At 42.5% G+C, this 17,098-nt stretch overlaps 1 protein-coding gene across 3 annotated transcripts in view; it reads left to right on the top strand.

Moving 5' to 3' along the window:
- LOC111574054 (receptor tyrosine-protein kinase erbB-4-like) overlaps positions 1–17,098 on the top strand; it is a 316,603-nt gene that overhangs the window by 431 nt on the left and 299,074 nt on the right. The gene's annotated exons all lie outside the window — the stretch shown is intronic.

A 17,098-nucleotide genomic window follows, 5' to 3' on the forward strand; every position in this document is an offset into this window, starting at 1 on the left:
TCCCTGGTGCGCAGTTCTGTGTGTGTCCGTGGAGCTGGTCAGTGCGCACCACTTTTCTATCCATATCGTGCTTCTTCTTTTTTTTTTACGCACGTAGCACGACTGTCTCATGTTTGACAGATGCAACCTGCACATACTGTTGTCATTTTCACCTCGAGCCTCTTATTCTAATGTTGGAGAAACGTCAAAAAGCAACAGCCAAAACACTCCCGAAAATGGGATGACGTACAGATCCCTGTTACTCTGAAGCACAGGTGTTGGTTTGAGCAGATGGCGAGTGGCAGTGCGTCTGTTAAGCCAAATGAATCCAAGCGAGCCACTTGCTCCGTCTTCTTCTTGCACAGAGCGGCACTGTTGAATTTGGAGAGAAAGAGCATTTGATGTCCATCACACGTGTGCTTTACACAGAGTGGAGCTAGAAAAACACGGAGGAGTGACAGGCTCGCTTTACAACGGGTTACTGTGCTCTTGTCCTCGCTCCAGTGGATAGACAGGTTGTCTAATGCGTAACTGTTCCAAAAGTTACTTCCAAACTCTTCTTTCTCTCTCCTCTCAGTCAAATGTATCCTTACAAGGACAACGATGGTCGTGATAATAGGCTGTAATTTCACGGCTATCTCTTTTTTTATTCATCCCGCTGGTAGAACAGCAGGTTGTATTTATCAGCTTTACGCTCCGCAACTATCAAAACCGATCAAAAGACAAGCTCCTGCTCAAACATTTTCAGTTAAAAGTCCTGCAGGGACTAGTGCGGGGACAGTGTATCGTTGTTGTGTTTTAGTATTGATCTGTGTGCAACTCCTAACTCCTCTGTCACCTTTGAAAATGGTGCCAACAGTAGTGAACATGCATCCATATGCATTCTGTACGCGGGATAAAAGCAAAGCGGATTACCGTGAAATTACATTATTCCTCATCTTCTAGTGAACCCCCCTCGGGGATCCTGTGGACCTCAGTTTGACGAACAGCATTGCAGCGCGCAGGACTTTGACGCTGACACCGGCAGTACTGTTTGTATAGTGCAGGGGCGCTCTTTACGCACAGTGAGGTGCGCTGTAGGTGCACTCTTGGATGTGTTTGTGTGGTGGACAGAGAAACGGAATAGACAAAACAAAACTATCGCATCATCATCATTAGTTGGGACTGCGGCTAAAATCCTTTTGTATTGGAGCTACATGGACTTGCAATATATGGAGCGCAATTTGCCTCTTTGCGCGTGAAAAAGTGGTTGTTGGATGTCACTGGTGTTAGAAAATAGGATAAAAATCTCAGTTTATTATTAAAGCCAGTTAATCTGCAATGGATGAGAGATAATCTCAACTGTTTTCATTGCGTGACAATTTCTGTTTCCCTTTGATCACGTATTGCTGCTTGTTCTGTCTCATTGTATTTCGCTGTTTTGTAAAGAATGAAACTTTTTCAATCTTAGTTCCATTGGCAGCGTTTGTTTTGAAGGGAGAAAATCAGGATTTTATTTTTAATTTTTTAAAACTCTATGGCCTTTATCACAAGATCAACGCAGAGGCCCATAACTGTTTCCACGTATAGTTCTCGAAAGAGAAAGCGTGATTGAATGAAAAGGTTGGATGCAGGTTAAAAGGTTCATGGTAGGAATGGATCCCCCTGTTGTTTTACGCTCATATCGCTGCCTGTTACGCACAGACAAAATAAATATTCACAGCTTTCGTTGTTTTAAAAAAAAAAAAAAAAAGAGCAAGCTTTTGGTTGCGGTTGTTTCACCTGTTAAAGGAGAGTAGGAGGAACGTTAGTTCCCCCTCCCTTACTCCCTCTCTCCATTTATTCTACTTGTCTTAGGCTAAATTGTGATATTTAGTCTTAAATGTCCGCGTGAAGAAGTTGAAGGGTGGTTTACAGCGACTGTTGAAACAAGCTGCATGGAAGGAAAAAAAGCAAAACACATTTATGTCATCAGAACAAGGCTACCTCACACGCTTGTGTGTGTGGGAGAATCCAGGTGCTAATTCATTTTCATACATACAGCATTAAACTGCATCCACTGATGGAGCTCCGAGTCGTGTTAATGCATTTGGAACTTAAAGGGAACACAAAAGGGAGCCGCAGACAAACACGAGAGGAGCGGATTATACAAATATCAGTGTGAGAATTTGACATAAACGCGGATTAAGTTCTGTCTGTAAAAGGCAAGGAGAGGCGCAGTGATGAAATACATGTGCGCTTTTGCGCGCGAACGAGTCGCCTGCTCATATTTGGATCGCTTTTGTGTGCTCGCTATTTCGCCAGGGGGTTGCATGAGTGGGAAAAGATGCAAAAATGAGCACACATGCACGCTCACACTTGCACAATTGCTTTTTCATAAGGTTCTTCGATGACAGCTTGTGTCTCCCTTAATGAGTCATAAGAATAAAATTATGTAAAATGCATCACCATTTGTTGTTTTTGTTTTTCCAGCCACCTTTTGTTGCACCCCCTTGATAAATTTTTTTTTCGTTTGTTGCTGAAAATCTTAGATTCTCTCCTACTTCCTCAGCTAAACTGGAGTTAATAGGTTTTCAGATGACAGCAGGGTACATGTCTGCAATATGCTGAGTGTGCCCCAATGAGTCCCTGCACTGCACTCTCCTCTTCATTTGACTGCAGCTATACACTGAGGCTGGGGGAGTTTGGGAATGCATACAGCTGCCGATCCTGAACCATATGGCCACATCCCAAAATTCTATCCGTCTTGATGAATATTCATATATTTTGTGAGTGCAGTCATTTGTTGAATGGAAATGTGTGTGTGTGGAGTGTTTCTCAGTAAGTGTAATCACTTCAGTGCACATAAACTCCTTAAATGACCCTGTTTAAACAGCTTTCAGCAGCATCTTCTTTCCTAATTTGAAGGCTGCCTCAAAAGGTTGATGGGGGAAAAAATTGAATGAATGAAGAATAGTTTGGTGGCGGCACCCTTTATCTCACAGGAGCACCCACTGTTTATTGGATAGGAACTGACAGTGGTGTCCCAGTGTGGAGCTGATATGTGAGTTCACAGTATATCAGAATGTTTACAAGGGGTCGAGCGAGGCACAGAGAGAGACTGGGCTAGAAATGGGACGCATTAGATTTTGTTATTTCTCTTCTCTTTCCGTGTTTTTGTGCTCGCACCACACAGAGTGACACTTCTTGTACACTTCTCATCATTGTGCGTTTCTTTTTTGCCTCCTGAATGAAGCCTAGGAAAGAATGGTGTCACATTGGGTAGCCCACACAGCACTGCTTTGCCACAAAGCCCTCTAACAGTCATATCTGCCGTCGCCTGTTAAAGGAGCTTTGACCCTCCACCACCACCAGGCTTTTTATTAGAAGAATGGCAGCCTTTGATTAGGTGGTGATCCACTTCCATTTGTTGGAAAAAGGAATGTGAACCTCTGTGCCTTTGTCCCTTCTGTCTCAGGAAGGGTGAGAGATGAGGAGCAACGTAAGGTCATAGACGATAAAGAAATTTCTGTATTAATGTGCTGCTGTCAAACATGGCTGAAATATTTTAATACGCACTTACACACTGCTGTTTCTATATGACAGTGATGAAAAGTAAAAGACAGGCTATGTTTTGTTGTATTTTACCCTCCTGGGGATTTCATCCTGCAGCCACATAAAGAATAAAAAAAATATCTTCTGTTTGGGTAATTTAGACTGGATTCAATGTGAGAGTAGTGGAAACTGTTATGTTTCTTATAAATCTCTTCTTCTGTTCCAACAAAAAACTGTTTTTTGAAGAATTGGCATCAATAATACGTGTGTAGCACCCACAGTGTTGCCCAAGAATCCCTATGAAAAATCTCTGTAATATTCCACTGAGGACTTAAAGTGTGTTTTCAGTTTTCTACTCAGTAGGGTGACTATGACCTTTTACTTCCTAATGTTTTTTTTTCATTCTGCTGCAATGTGACTGTAACATTCTTTAATTACTACAACAAGGACGTCTAACATTTATGTTACAAAATGCATTTTGTTACGATGGTTTTCTAGAGGGTTTTTTAAAATCCTGAACTAGAGGCATTGTTTTCCAGTTTGACTTGTTGATGGCCTCATAACCAATCTGACTGTCTGCATCCAGCAGAAATGATTGGATCATATCCTCTGTGACCTTTACAAACCCTGCACACTCATTTATCACCTGGAGTTATAAATGCACCATACATGTGCATGTGTTTTGCCATGTATCATTGTCAGCTCGGCTATTAAATGTCCTGTTAGTGAAGGATGTCGTAATTGGATTGGAGCCTCACCAATATCTGTACATGCTTAATTTGACCAGCTGTTTATCACATGTGTGTTTAAAATGCAAATTCTCTGTTTGAAGCATGCCTTGCAAGCAATTAGATTAGTGCAGATGCGGCAAGGTGTTTTGAAATTGGAATGCTTGTTTCCTGTTTATCACTCGCTCTCTCTGTGTTTTCTCCACTTTTATGGCTTCTCTTTTTGCTCTCTGTAAATTGAGCGAGCTTTGAGTTTTTTTTTTTGTGTGTGTGAGAGAGAGAATGAAAGGGACGGGAGCAGGAGAGAGACACACAAATAGAAATACTGATAGCCTGTGTGCAACACCGGCCCTGAGTGCTGAATACACAGCAGCCACAGTCCTTCGTTAACAAGGTAGCGCAACAAACACTGATATCCACAAATACCGGCGAGGTCCTGCTTGGTATCTTTGACAATATACTACAGCTAGTTTAGACAGATTGGGGACTGAGGTTTAGTAGCAGGGAAATCAGTCAGCTGTGCCTTAATTAGGTTGGCAAATGTGTGTTTAGGGCCACCGAGAAGAGCTTGCAGTGGAAAAACAATAAAATTCTTAATGCTTCTGGTTCCTACTCCGTCTTCTCGACAGTGCTGCAACGTGATCGACGCAAACAATACTCAACAGGCCAAATGATGCAATGTCGTGCACAGTGCAGACACGTGTCAGTCAAAAATCCCTGCTTAGGCTTATTTTCTCTGCTGAAAGGTTCGAGTTTGCTACCAGGGTAAAGAAATTACTTGGACAAAACAGAATATCAGTTATTCATCCAAAAAGTAAAAATAGCAGACAGAAGCAACTAGTTGGCTGCAGTCTGTGCCTGCCTAGTTCTTCAACTCTTTTATTTTTTCCTGCTTCAAGCAATCACAACATTGACTAAAACCTTACCTACTGTTAAATTAAGATACAACAGTTGCATAGCCGCACTCAAAATTAAAGAAGCTTTCAGTTCATACTCCCAAGTTTTGTTGTAATATTTGCACAATATTCTTTTTATTGTGGTACATTATTTTTAATTGGATCCACATAAAGTCGTCAGCGCAGACTGGTGCCAGTGTGCATCACACATTGCCGCACACACACTCCAAGACTCACTCCCACACACTCGCACACATACCCACGCTCTCATACTGCCTTCGCCCTCGGCCCTCGCTCCCAAGTATACGGCAAATGTGCGAGATCCAGGCCCTTGGAAGCCTCAGTCCTGCGTTCGCTGAACAATGTAGATGTCGGGAGTCCGAACGCACCGTGTACGTCTGTCAGTTTGTGAGACTTCTGATCCCTTTTGTTGTTGCTGCTGCTGCTCCGACAATAAGCCCGTCTGTCCTCCACATCCTCCTGGAGGGCTGCAGGAGGCTGTCAGGCACCGACCCCTTTGACAACCACATTTTGAGGGTTTCAAAATGCAGTGACAAAGGGTGTGGGAAATGTGCATATGCTGTATGTGTGTGTTTGTATGCGCGATGACTGTCAGTGTGTGTGTGTGTGTGTGTGTGTGTGTGTGTGTGTGGATGCATGGTTGGAGGGATAGAGGGTGACTGACAGACTAACCAAGCTCCAGAGACTCTATCTCTGCTCCAGTGTCTGCTTGTTCGTCTTCCTCCGCCCACCCTCTGCCTTCATCTGTGGCTTTGTAAGCCTCCACATAATGTGGGAGCATTAAAATGACAATGGAAATTATGGCTAATCTTTGTTAAGACACACTCATTACCGCCACATTTTAGAATGAGAGTCCGACGATAAGAGTTGGTCTGCCATGTTTTTTCGCTCTCTGAAGAGACAGCCTGACATATTGGAGTGATGTGTTTTATTCTCACTTTTTTTTGTGTTATTTTTCTATTCCCGCTCACAGTTAATAATGGTGGCAAACATATGAAAGGATGATAATAGGCTGACAACTTGGGCATGAAAGACTAGCTCCACCTTCAAACGAGCTTTTCATACGGTTCTGCTTGTGTGTGTGTGTGTGTGTGTGTGTGTGTGTGTGTGTGTGTGTGTGTGTGTGTGTGTGTGTGTGTGTGTGTGTGTGTGTGTGTGTGTGTGTGTGTGTGTGTGTGTGTGTGTGTGTGTGTGTGTGTGTGTGTGTGTGTGTGTGTGTGTGTGTGTGTGTGTTAAAGGGCTGATTTCTCTCAACTCTCTCCTTCTCTGTCTCTTTCCTCTTTTAGTAATCCCCTTCTAAAATATTCATAGCTAATCTGCATGTACAATGTAATTACAGACGGCTTTGAGTGATATCGGATATGGCCGGCGGAACACACGCTTCATGTAAAATCTTGATTTGGTGATTTGTGTGTCTGAATAAATATGAAACAGACTTGAGATGTTATGTACTTTAAAAAAAAGAAAAAAAAGTTAAAGCAAGCAAATATGTTCCAAGCTACTCGCTCAGTGCACTTGTCACAAGCATTTGCATTGTTTTTCATGTCAAAATCCACATTGTAATGTAGGTGCTTGATTTTATCATTTATTCATGTTAGGGAATTTGCCAGCTCTTCTCTCCATGTTGTATGCTGTTACAATGAAACATGACACCAAACTGTCCTTCATGTCGTTCTGTTTTGCCCTCGCCGCTCAAACCCTGTTCCCATCTTTTGGGTGCTGCTGGCCTCCGTTTAGTGCTAATGGAGCGGTGTGCCCTGTATGCTATTCTTGCAGGTCGATTTTTCACTCGCGCTTGGGGGGGTGTGGGGGACGTGGGATGTCCTTTTTTAAATGAAGCACTTGGCGTTTGTGACCTGTAATAAATGAGTTTGCAGTCAGTCATGGCAACTGTAAGGAGACATCTGGGAGCGGGAGAGGGAAATAAAGTGAGATATTCAGGCTTTACCGGGAAACAGTTTATCTATGCAAGGATGAAAAATGGCTGCACCAAACATGCCATCATGTAGGCCAAAAACAATAGTAGAAATGCTACTGTAAAATTACAGTACCCCAGTCTACCTCAGAGATGCCAGAGACAGGAAAAAAACTAACACAATATATACTGAATAGGCTATGGCTGCCTATCTGAATATTAGGCAAATAATTAATATTCATCATGGATGTCACTGAGGAGAAGACCACAGTAAAGAATGGACCAAAGTCAAAAGTGCAGAGACAAAGCAAATGAAGTGGACATCCTATAAAAACTAAAAACAATGTTCAGTTTTGATTTCATATTTTACTCTAGGGTTGCATCCTTTTCAGTTTTTAGTCACCTAATCAAAGCTGAACATTTCATTTATTCTCCTAATTATATATTCTAGGTATCTCTTTGCATGCTTCTTTTTAAATCTTTTTTTTAGAGCAGTGATCATATTTTTGCTTAAATGTTTTGACACACTATCCTTTACAAAATGACTACTAGGGTATTAACACTGAAAGATCAGATGAGTTCACAAAACCTTTTGGGAGATTTGTGCTGGAAAATTGATTTTCTTCCAAAACATAGAGTATGAACCAGAAAATACTGTAATCTCACTGCTTGGTGGAGTAATCATTGAGTTGTTAGTATTGATCAGCTGCTCTCTCAAAGCCCACATTAGGGCCATTTATACCCCTTAACATCAGTCCAAGGTTAATTTATCTGTAGTTTTAGAATTCTGCCTTTCTGTTTATCCACATTTTTAGGCTCTTTGTACACCATCAGTGTCTACAAGTAGATCGAAGTCATGCCAGATCAGATCATCTTTTAAGGAAAATACATTAATCTTTATGTAAACAGTTTTTTCTCGAAAAATCAAAAGACCTTAAAGGAAATGTTTGTTACTCTCTCTAGCCTGCATTAGCGTGGCTGTCGCTGGTGTGAAGCAGCAGTCACCTTGCAGCAGAGCAGAAATAGCGCAGCTCTTTTTCCCTGGATGTGAAGGTACATAAAGCACAAGATGAGACGAGCAGGAAAGGCAATTGACCTTGGTTGCTTTTGGGGGCTGGCTATATAGCCATCCGGATGAATGCTATGGTTCTGCAGCTTGGCAGAGAAGGAGGAAAATAAAGGGACAATGCTGAGTATGACAGTTACTGTTCATAGTGTGGGGAAGCAGATTTATTTGCGTTTATACATACTTGCCTTAATTTAAACCACAGTGAAAATGTCCTGTGTGTGAAATTCTCCTCTGCGGTAATGTCGCTCCCAAAATTGATTGGCGTCGAATGTCTTTGATGTGGTGGGATGAGAATGTAAATCAAATGGGAGAGGAGCTGACTAAGTGCAGCACAGGTCCAAAGTCAACCTTGCCATTTTAGCCTGCTGTGCTAGACTGTTTACCTGAGACAGGTGCTTTATCTCAGCCAGTCACCAGAGCACGTGTAAACACACAAGGGGGGCCACGCTGCATATCACGCCGTTTTCAGCCCCCCTGCCTTTGTTCTAAAACCCCTCTCCCACAGAGAGACATTATCCCCCGATGGCAAGGTGAATGGGGTGCTGATGTAAGATTATTTGTAGCAACCGGAGAGAAACACAAAAAAGAAGGGATGGGAGGATTGAAAAAGAAAAATTCTCCTAATTTTAGAAAGAGAAGGGCAGCCAGGCAGTCGGGTACGCAGGAGGAGAGGTGTCTTTCGGTGGGGGATGGGACATGGGTGAGTGTCTCGGGAGTCTTGGTTAAAGTAGTCGCTATCACAGGAGCTGGACGGACAATTAATCAGAAGTGGCCCAGGAGGGAAGTTGGGACTCTGACAGGGACACTTCATCCTGCAGGACACACACACACCTGCTGAAAGGCTCACCCATAGCTCCGTCACCTCTTTCCTTTAGCTTCTGTTCGGTTGCTTTCTTATTTCCTTCCCCTTGTCCTCCTTTCTGTGCTCGTTTCTTCTTCCCTTTAGCTTTCACCCTCTTCACTGCTGGCCTTGACTTTCCTCTTGTGCTTTTCTTTTGCTCTCCTCTGCTCTTTTCTCCTCAAACATGTGTTTGGGTTCGTGAACCTCTTGATTAGAATCTGTTGAGAGTGACTTCTGTGACCTGACAGTTGACTCCAAACTCTGTAAGAGTTGGAGTTTCTTGAGGCTGTGGAGGGATGAAAAGAGGGAGGTTGGAAAAGAGGAGAAAATAAGGTAGGGAGGGAGGACTGGTGGCTATGTTTTACCTTAACCACCACTTCCTTCTTCCCTGCTCTCATCCCTCCATCTGTGTCGTTCCACCCCCTCTCTCCCCCTTAGGCTGGCACTGGGTGATTGATGGATTCAGGTTTGACATGGCCCGGTTCAACCGAGGGCGTTAGCAAGGACACTGGTGAGTCTTAGCCAGACGCTGTGGAGAGGAACAGAGATGGTAAAAGACAAAGAAAGCAAAGAGGGTGCGTTTGACACTCTTGACCATCACGCTTTTCCACAGTTGCATGGGTGAGTAAGCTTTTTATCAAGCGGTGCACCTGTTCTCAGTCACCCTGTGGCTTTTCCACTGAGGCCAAAATGTAATGAAATAACATGTTTGCAACTGTGCACGAAGCGTTCTGAGTTTCTCTAATGTCCTTATCACTGAGTGCAACATGTAGATACTTTATTTGAAATGGTTTCAAACCGCTTCAGATTTTAGAAGTTTTCTGTTGATTTTATTCATCTTGAGCGTCTACCGTTCTTCTTTCAAACAGTCTTTTATGAAACTGACCTGCAACTGTTGTTGTGGTCAGTGACATAAACAGTGTCTAATCATAAATGTTCCTGCACCAGGTCCAGGGTGTGTGTGTCTCAGTGTTGAATGGAGTGCAGGCTGTGTGCTGCTTTCCCCTCCAGGGGGGTCCTGGTCCTCCCAGTAAGCAAACACCCACTTGACATGGAGCTGGCTAAGGGGGAACAAGGCACACAGTGTCTCCCTGCTCCAAGTGCTTTGTCCTGGAGGAGGCTCCGGCCGTGGCTCCGGCTCCCAGACCCACGTGACATGCTTGGAGATGAGGGAAGCACTTGTCTCATCAACATTGTGTGCACAGACATGGGGAAAATAAATCTGACTATGGCTCCAAATGTTTACACTAGCAATGATGAGCTTGATTTAAACAAACAAACAAAAAAACAACAGATTTTATTTATTTTTCCCCCTAAAAATCTTTGCAAAACCATGTAATCAAAATTACTAAATCCACGATACAGCTAAATTCAGATAAAGAAATATACAAACAAGCAAAAAAGTTAAATAAAAATACTGTGCATGTCACAGGGTAATTTACAAAAATATGTTAAAACTAGAAGTCTGAGAATTTAGAGGCCTCTGAAGTCCCCAAGACCATATCACAATAATTTGCCTCTTCTGCATTCTGTAAAAATACTAAAATATACTTTAAAAGCTACATATGTATTTCATAAAGATTGAGCTGGTTTAGCAACAAGTAAAGAGCAACACACAATATGATGGTTTGCATGACTCCACACTGCCAAAGTCAGTTTGCATTATTAATGAACTTGGGATATCTCAGCGATCTATCAGAATTATTAATCTAATCAAAATGTACTCTTTACACACTAGGCTAACTGTTCTGAACAAAAGTTTACATGCACTTGTAAAGACCATGCTTAGCATTGCAGTCTTGAGTGTCCAATTAATCCTATAACTCAAAATTTTCTATAAGACATATTAAAACACGTGTATCTTTGTCACCAAAAAGCAGTCATACATTTTGGTTCCTCTGTTAATTTATCATAGATCTTCTAGAAATATGACAAAATCTACTGGGCCAAAACTATACATCTTGAGTTATCAGTTTTGGTGATGTGGACAGTTGTGTTTGTCAAATTTTCTTGGTGGCATGGCCTCTAAACACTACAGTGCACAGATGTAAAGAAGCAAATCATTGACTAGAACAAGTCACCAAAGCCAAGCAGCTGTAGATCCCAAAATCAACTGTGCAAACAATTGTTGGTGAGTATAAAGTCCATGACACAGTTGTGTTAGTACCACGGTCAGGAAGAAAACACAAACTATCACCTGGTGAGTGCTTAAAAAGTAGGTCTGCAGTGATTGAATCTGCTGGACCTCAGGTGTCTCAGGTGTGTTTTACATCACCATGAGCTGAGAGGTTGCTGTGCAAGAAGAAGGATGTTTTCTCTAAAAGCACCATCTTAAGGCCTTGCTGAAGTTTGCTGTTGATCACATGGACAAAGAAAAGGTCTTCTGAATGAAAGCTCTGTGGTCTAATGAAACAAAAATTTAGATATTTGGCCACAATAAGAATAAATATGTTTGGAAGAGAGAAGGTGAGGTCTTTAAACTGAAAAACATACCTACCGTCAAGCATGGTGGTGGTAGTATGATGCTCTGTGGTGGTTTTGCTGCTACTGATGCTTTACATAAAGTAAAGGAGTATTATCTGCATGATCTTCAGGAAAACCTAAATTCATTAGCCAGAAGGTTGGATCTTGGAAGCAGCTGGGTGTTCCAACAAGGCAATGATCCCAAACACATTAAAAAAAATGACCATGACATGGCTAAATTTGGCTAGAATTCAGACTCTCAAGGAACAGTTTTGCTCCAACATTCTGAAGTCTCAGGAGAGGGGAAAAATTTCTGCACACAAACGGCTTAAACTGGTGTGTGATGGAATGTGAGTGTTCCTGCTGTGCTGAGATTCTTCAGGTTTGTTTTGGCCACAACGACCCAATTGCTGCTCCCCACACACCCATCTCGCTAGATTTCACTCCCCGTTACGTCTTCCTCTTCCTCAAAATGACATTCAAGCTTAGGGATCACTGTTTTGACTCAGTGGAGGAGGTTGTGCGCCCATCACAGGTGGTGCTTGACATGTTTTAATAACGAGACTCTTCCTGGGAGAGTTGCAAGTGTTGTTCCAAAAGTGCACAACTGAATGGAGAAGGTGGCCAAATTTAAATCGCGTATGTTTTTTTGTTTTTTTATGGGCACAGTCTTGTCATTTTTTGATTGCACTTTGCATATCCATCTGTGATCTGCCAGAACTGTGCTTTCTAGTCATGTCATAAAATGAACTGAATGGTGACACTGGAAGGGGCAGTACAAAGCCAGCTGTCATAGAGAGAGGGGGAGGCAATATGATTTGAAATCATTGATAATGGTGCACAGTTTCATTGGGGAGATCACCACAGGCACCCGCTGTCCAACACTGGTAACACCAAGCATCACGTTGACCTTTGCATTGGGCAAACCGGTTGGTTGACTCAAAATGTGACGGGTTCAAATTGGATATAAGAACAACTGTAAATGTGTTTTGCAAGTAGAAAAAAACTGCTTTGCAAATGCGCTCAATCAACCCCCGTGCAAATGGCCATATGTGAACTGCAGAGACATGATTCCAGCTTCACCCCCAGTGCTTGTTAGATGGCAGGCAATTTAAGAAGCACACCCACCTCGCAGTAATTGACCAGGTGTGCAGAGGAGAACAGGCATAAAACCTGAGTTTTAAATGAGCAACAAATATAAATTAGATGAAGAGTGTATGTTATGCTGCTGCACTGGCACATCAAGAAGAAAAATGTCACTTTATGATTGCAAAGTCAAACAAAATAAACAGAATTGTTATCACAGGTGCTGTGTGATTACCTATATAGACATTTTAAATAAGTTCTTAGTGGAAGCATTTAAGGCAATACCAAATGCTTTATCTGCAACATCCACACAAATTCTTGAAGCTGACTCACACACTCTGACCATTAAAAACAGCTTCTTTTTTTTTTTCGTCTGGCAAACTACAGCTTAATGTGGATGGACAGGAGAAGTAGGAGGAAGATAACTTTTCAAGTTCAGCTGGTTTAGTTTCGTTGTACTCATTTTGTTAAGACACGGTACAGCAAAGTACAAACCTCCTTGAGGGATACAATCCTGCATCTTCACCGTACCTGCCTGCCTCGAGTCTTCCCAGTAAATAGGCAGTTTCATCCTCTCAGTGCTTGCAGTATCTGCGAATCTCTGTCTGCATGGTGATGAGTATATTGTGTCTGTGTCACCCAGCTGTCTCAGAGCTGTGTCTGGCTATCTGAGCAGTAAACACAACAACAACAACAGGTATCTTCTGCTCTCCCTCTCACTGCCGCCTACCACACTTCAGGCTTTTGCTCTCTGTCTGACTTGGCAGCAATGTGAAGTCAATAGGATGAATAAAACATACCTGAATCAGAGCCTTCTACCCTGGGAAATGTCAAGCTGTCAGTATAGCTTAATGGGAAAACATAGGGCCGGTCCCAAGGGTCAGACAGTTTATTGCGCAGCACCTACGAAAATGCAGCCAGGCCAGTTGGTTTCTTTGTATATCACAAATACACAAACTCTGGCTCGCCTAACTCAAACTCACCCTAATGCAATAATCTGACTTATTTGAGAAAGACACAATATTTACGGGAGTTTTCAGAGATTTGCTTTTGACTGGGGATTTCCTGTGTGGAAACTTGTGTGCACCAAGGCTACTGTAAACTACTCGGAGGAAAGAAACGGCCTCTAAATTGCACATGGTAAGTGCATTTCATTAAACTGATGTGTCACTTAAAAACTACCATTTAACATGCATTATGACACGTACTACACAACACTCGCCTCAGCCTGTGGTGGTGGTAGTGAACGCCTACAGCTAATTATCTTTAAATTAGTGCTGAGGTCTAGGTTTAATTAGGCCTAGCCATGAGGAGGGTTGAAGCTCAACACTAACTCCAGCAACTTCAGCTGCCAAACCTCATCAGTCTAATGGAGACTCAAACAACGAGGGCCCTCGGGGGCCTGACAGGCTAGTCTGACTTTCTGCCTTGTGCCAACCTAGACTCATAGATACACACACAGACACACACACACCCTACTATCCAAACAGGGGCCAGATGTTAAAGGCATGACAGTTTGAGTGCATAAATACATGTGCAGCAGAGAAGTTGGACTTTCTACTCATGCTATTTAAATACCTATTTAGGTGCAATGTATAACTTAAAGTCCTCTCCTGCTGCTATTTATACTTCACAAACAGTCACAATAACAACCTGTTTCAATACCTGTGTAGCTTTTACTGGTAACTGACTAAAATTCTCTAAACCGCTGAAAGGTTATTCTCAAGCGTGGCTTGATGCACACAGTGTCTCTCCCCTTATTCAGCAAATTTGTAATATGTGTTGGTCTGTTGGTTCTTGGTAGCAATCTGGTGTAGGCTGTTCGCCCTCTGAAAAAATCCTCTTGGAAGAAAACAGGAGGCTGTAGCCAACCAGAGCACAGATCTCAGTCTTCCATGCCAGTGCCTGTTTCTTACCTTTATTCCCCTGCCATATCCTTCTGCTGTGGAAATCATAACTCTGCTGTTAACACTCAAAAAAGGGAAGTCTAGAGTGAGCTGTGTGTGTGTGTGTGTGTGTGTGTGTGTGTGTGTGTGTGTGTAGGATGCCTTTTACACTGTACTGCTGTTGACAGTGCTTTCCGCTGTTTGGAGTCAAATGCGCGTGAACTTTGAATGGCATCGTTCATGAAAAAAAAAACAACATACAGGCTTTTTTCCTTTTTGTTATCACCCAGTTACATCTTAGATGTCTGTGTAGACTCGCACATATAAACCACTGCCTACACATGTACAGCACACGCTGTACACTCAGGTAATGTGTGTTTTGGCCTCAAATCTTAGCTGTGTTGCCAGGAGGGGTCCATAGGGTTAGTATATTATCGCTTGTCCTCCTCTCCCCTACGCGCATCTGACCCAGCATTTCTCTAAATGACTGTGATGATTGTAACTGGAACATGCTCAAGCACTTTTTAGGCCCATCTGAACATGCCATCAGAGAGGGAGACGTTCAGAGGTCACGGATTGGAAGGAGAGGGGGAATCTGGGAAAGAGCAGGATGGAGCGTTCACCCCGAGTTTGGCCTTTTTCCATAATAGGCTCTAAAACAAACAAATACACATGAAAAGGATTCAAATTGTAGCATCACAGAAGTGTGATCACCAGAAAGGAGTAAATGGGCATCCAATGAATACAAAGGGATGAGTGAAGAGAGGAGGGGGAACTAAAATGCCAACATTCTCCTTTTGTTTTCTCCTTTTTAAAGTTTTGAGCTGCATGGAGTGAAAACATATTAAATTGATTTTGGATGGCTTATTTAAAACCGCTTTTCATGTCTCCAAACAAGTAGTTAAAAAAAGTGTTCCTAAAGTTGCCATCCACACTGAAAAGCAAAAAAATAACAGTATAGAGCACAGATTGGTTGTAGAGTGAGTCAGGATGTCAGGATTCCCATGTCTCATCGCATGACAACCAAATCCTCAAATCACATCTCAAATATATGGTAGCATTTTTAGAAAGATCTACTCTCAGGAGAGGACAGTTGTGGCAACAATGCTAAAACTAAAGATGTTTCCTTTTTTTTCCTTGATTGATTTTTGAATTTATGCACGTTATTTTGGCCACAAGTGGTTCTTTTATTGGTAAGAATCCACTATGCTGAAAGAAAACAAGAACAACAATAACTTATGTATTATTCTGTGCCCCTATATGTCTCCACCTCCACTATTCTCACTGCTTCAGTGGCAGGATTTGACAGTGTGGTAATCACTATAATCACAATCTATAAACACATGCAATCACAAAGCAGTGGTGATGGAGTGAAGGTGGATTTAAAGCTTCTTCCAACTTGACAGAACCACTATGCCTTGAGAAGAGATGAGAGAAGGGTGGATCTGAATCGAAACAAGCAGATTTTATAGAATGAATTTAGTTTTCTGAAAAGAATCAGGCAGTCACTCTGTCTGTTAAATTATTTAGTAAGGAAACACTCAAACCAGGGTTTAAACAAAAAAAAGATGTTTGCAATTCACGACGTGACATCGTGTCTTGCCTGCAATATTTCTCTCATCCATCTGTTAACCTGTCCTTTTATTCTTCAGACACAGACGGACCGCAAACGTATAAAGACTGAGCAAAAATATGCAGCGGGTGTGTTTGTTCTGTGGGGCATGCTGGCCGCCTCTCTGCACTGACAGCCAGTCTGTCTCAAAGGATTGAGTGACGGAGAGAGGTAGTAAAGCTGGCAGGACGCTAATGGGTGGATGCTAATGAGCGCCGAGCCAATAAACAAGCTCTCCCTTCCCCTCCCCTCTCACCTCTGATCTTCTCTCTTGTTTGTTGAACAACCTCGCAGGTATGATGAGGTGAATTCTGCCAGAAACTACAAAAATCAGGCTGCGATAACAATGGATGAAAGCTTGTTAAAATGTAATCCAAATATGCTCTTTTTCTACAGTCAGACATTTTTCTTTACCGTCACAGCGTTGCCCTTCAGTGTCCTTTAAACACATCCACACAATGCCGACAGAGGTTTTGCCCTTTTTGTCGGTGTTATTTAAATGTTACGCAATTTTCAAGAGAATTTTACATAAAAACCGTGTTGTTCGTGTATGCCGGTGCACTTTACACTCACTCAAATGACACAAATGTACGGCTCAAGACAATTTTGGGCAAAATTGCACATGAGTAGGACAGTTTCGTGCACTTCACACCTGGGGAAATAACACAAAATTGACTCCAAAATAGCCATCTTACCCTCGCCCCCTTTATGCTTATGGATGCTTTCTGTGCTTTTTACCCTCTTTCTCTTTAACAACCTGTGATGTCTGAAACTTTTGTCCCCTCTTTCCCACCCTGGAGAAATGTCACTTGGGCGGGCGTCGTCCGTCAAACTGGCGTCTCTGACAGAGTGCTCGGCTAAAAGGCCATGCTCCGATTGGCATGGGATCCCCTGGCTGTGCTGTGTCAGGCTTCTGCCTCCCCTCTTCTCCTCTCTCCTCTCCATGTTATTAGCATTCTCAAATCTGGAAAGATATTGACTCCCTCCAACAGCCCACTATCTATCTAGCTATCTATCTAAATATCTGTCTCTCTAATGGTCCGTCTGTCCGTCTAACAAATTGATGCTTGTTATTTCGGAGAAAAAAGA

This window comes from Amphiprion ocellaris, chromosome 11 (genome assembly GCF_022539595.1).
Source record: "Amphiprion ocellaris isolate individual 3 ecotype Okinawa chromosome 11, ASM2253959v1, whole genome shotgun sequence".
Lineage (NCBI taxonomy): Eukaryota > Metazoa > Chordata > Actinopteri > Pomacentridae > Amphiprion > Amphiprion ocellaris.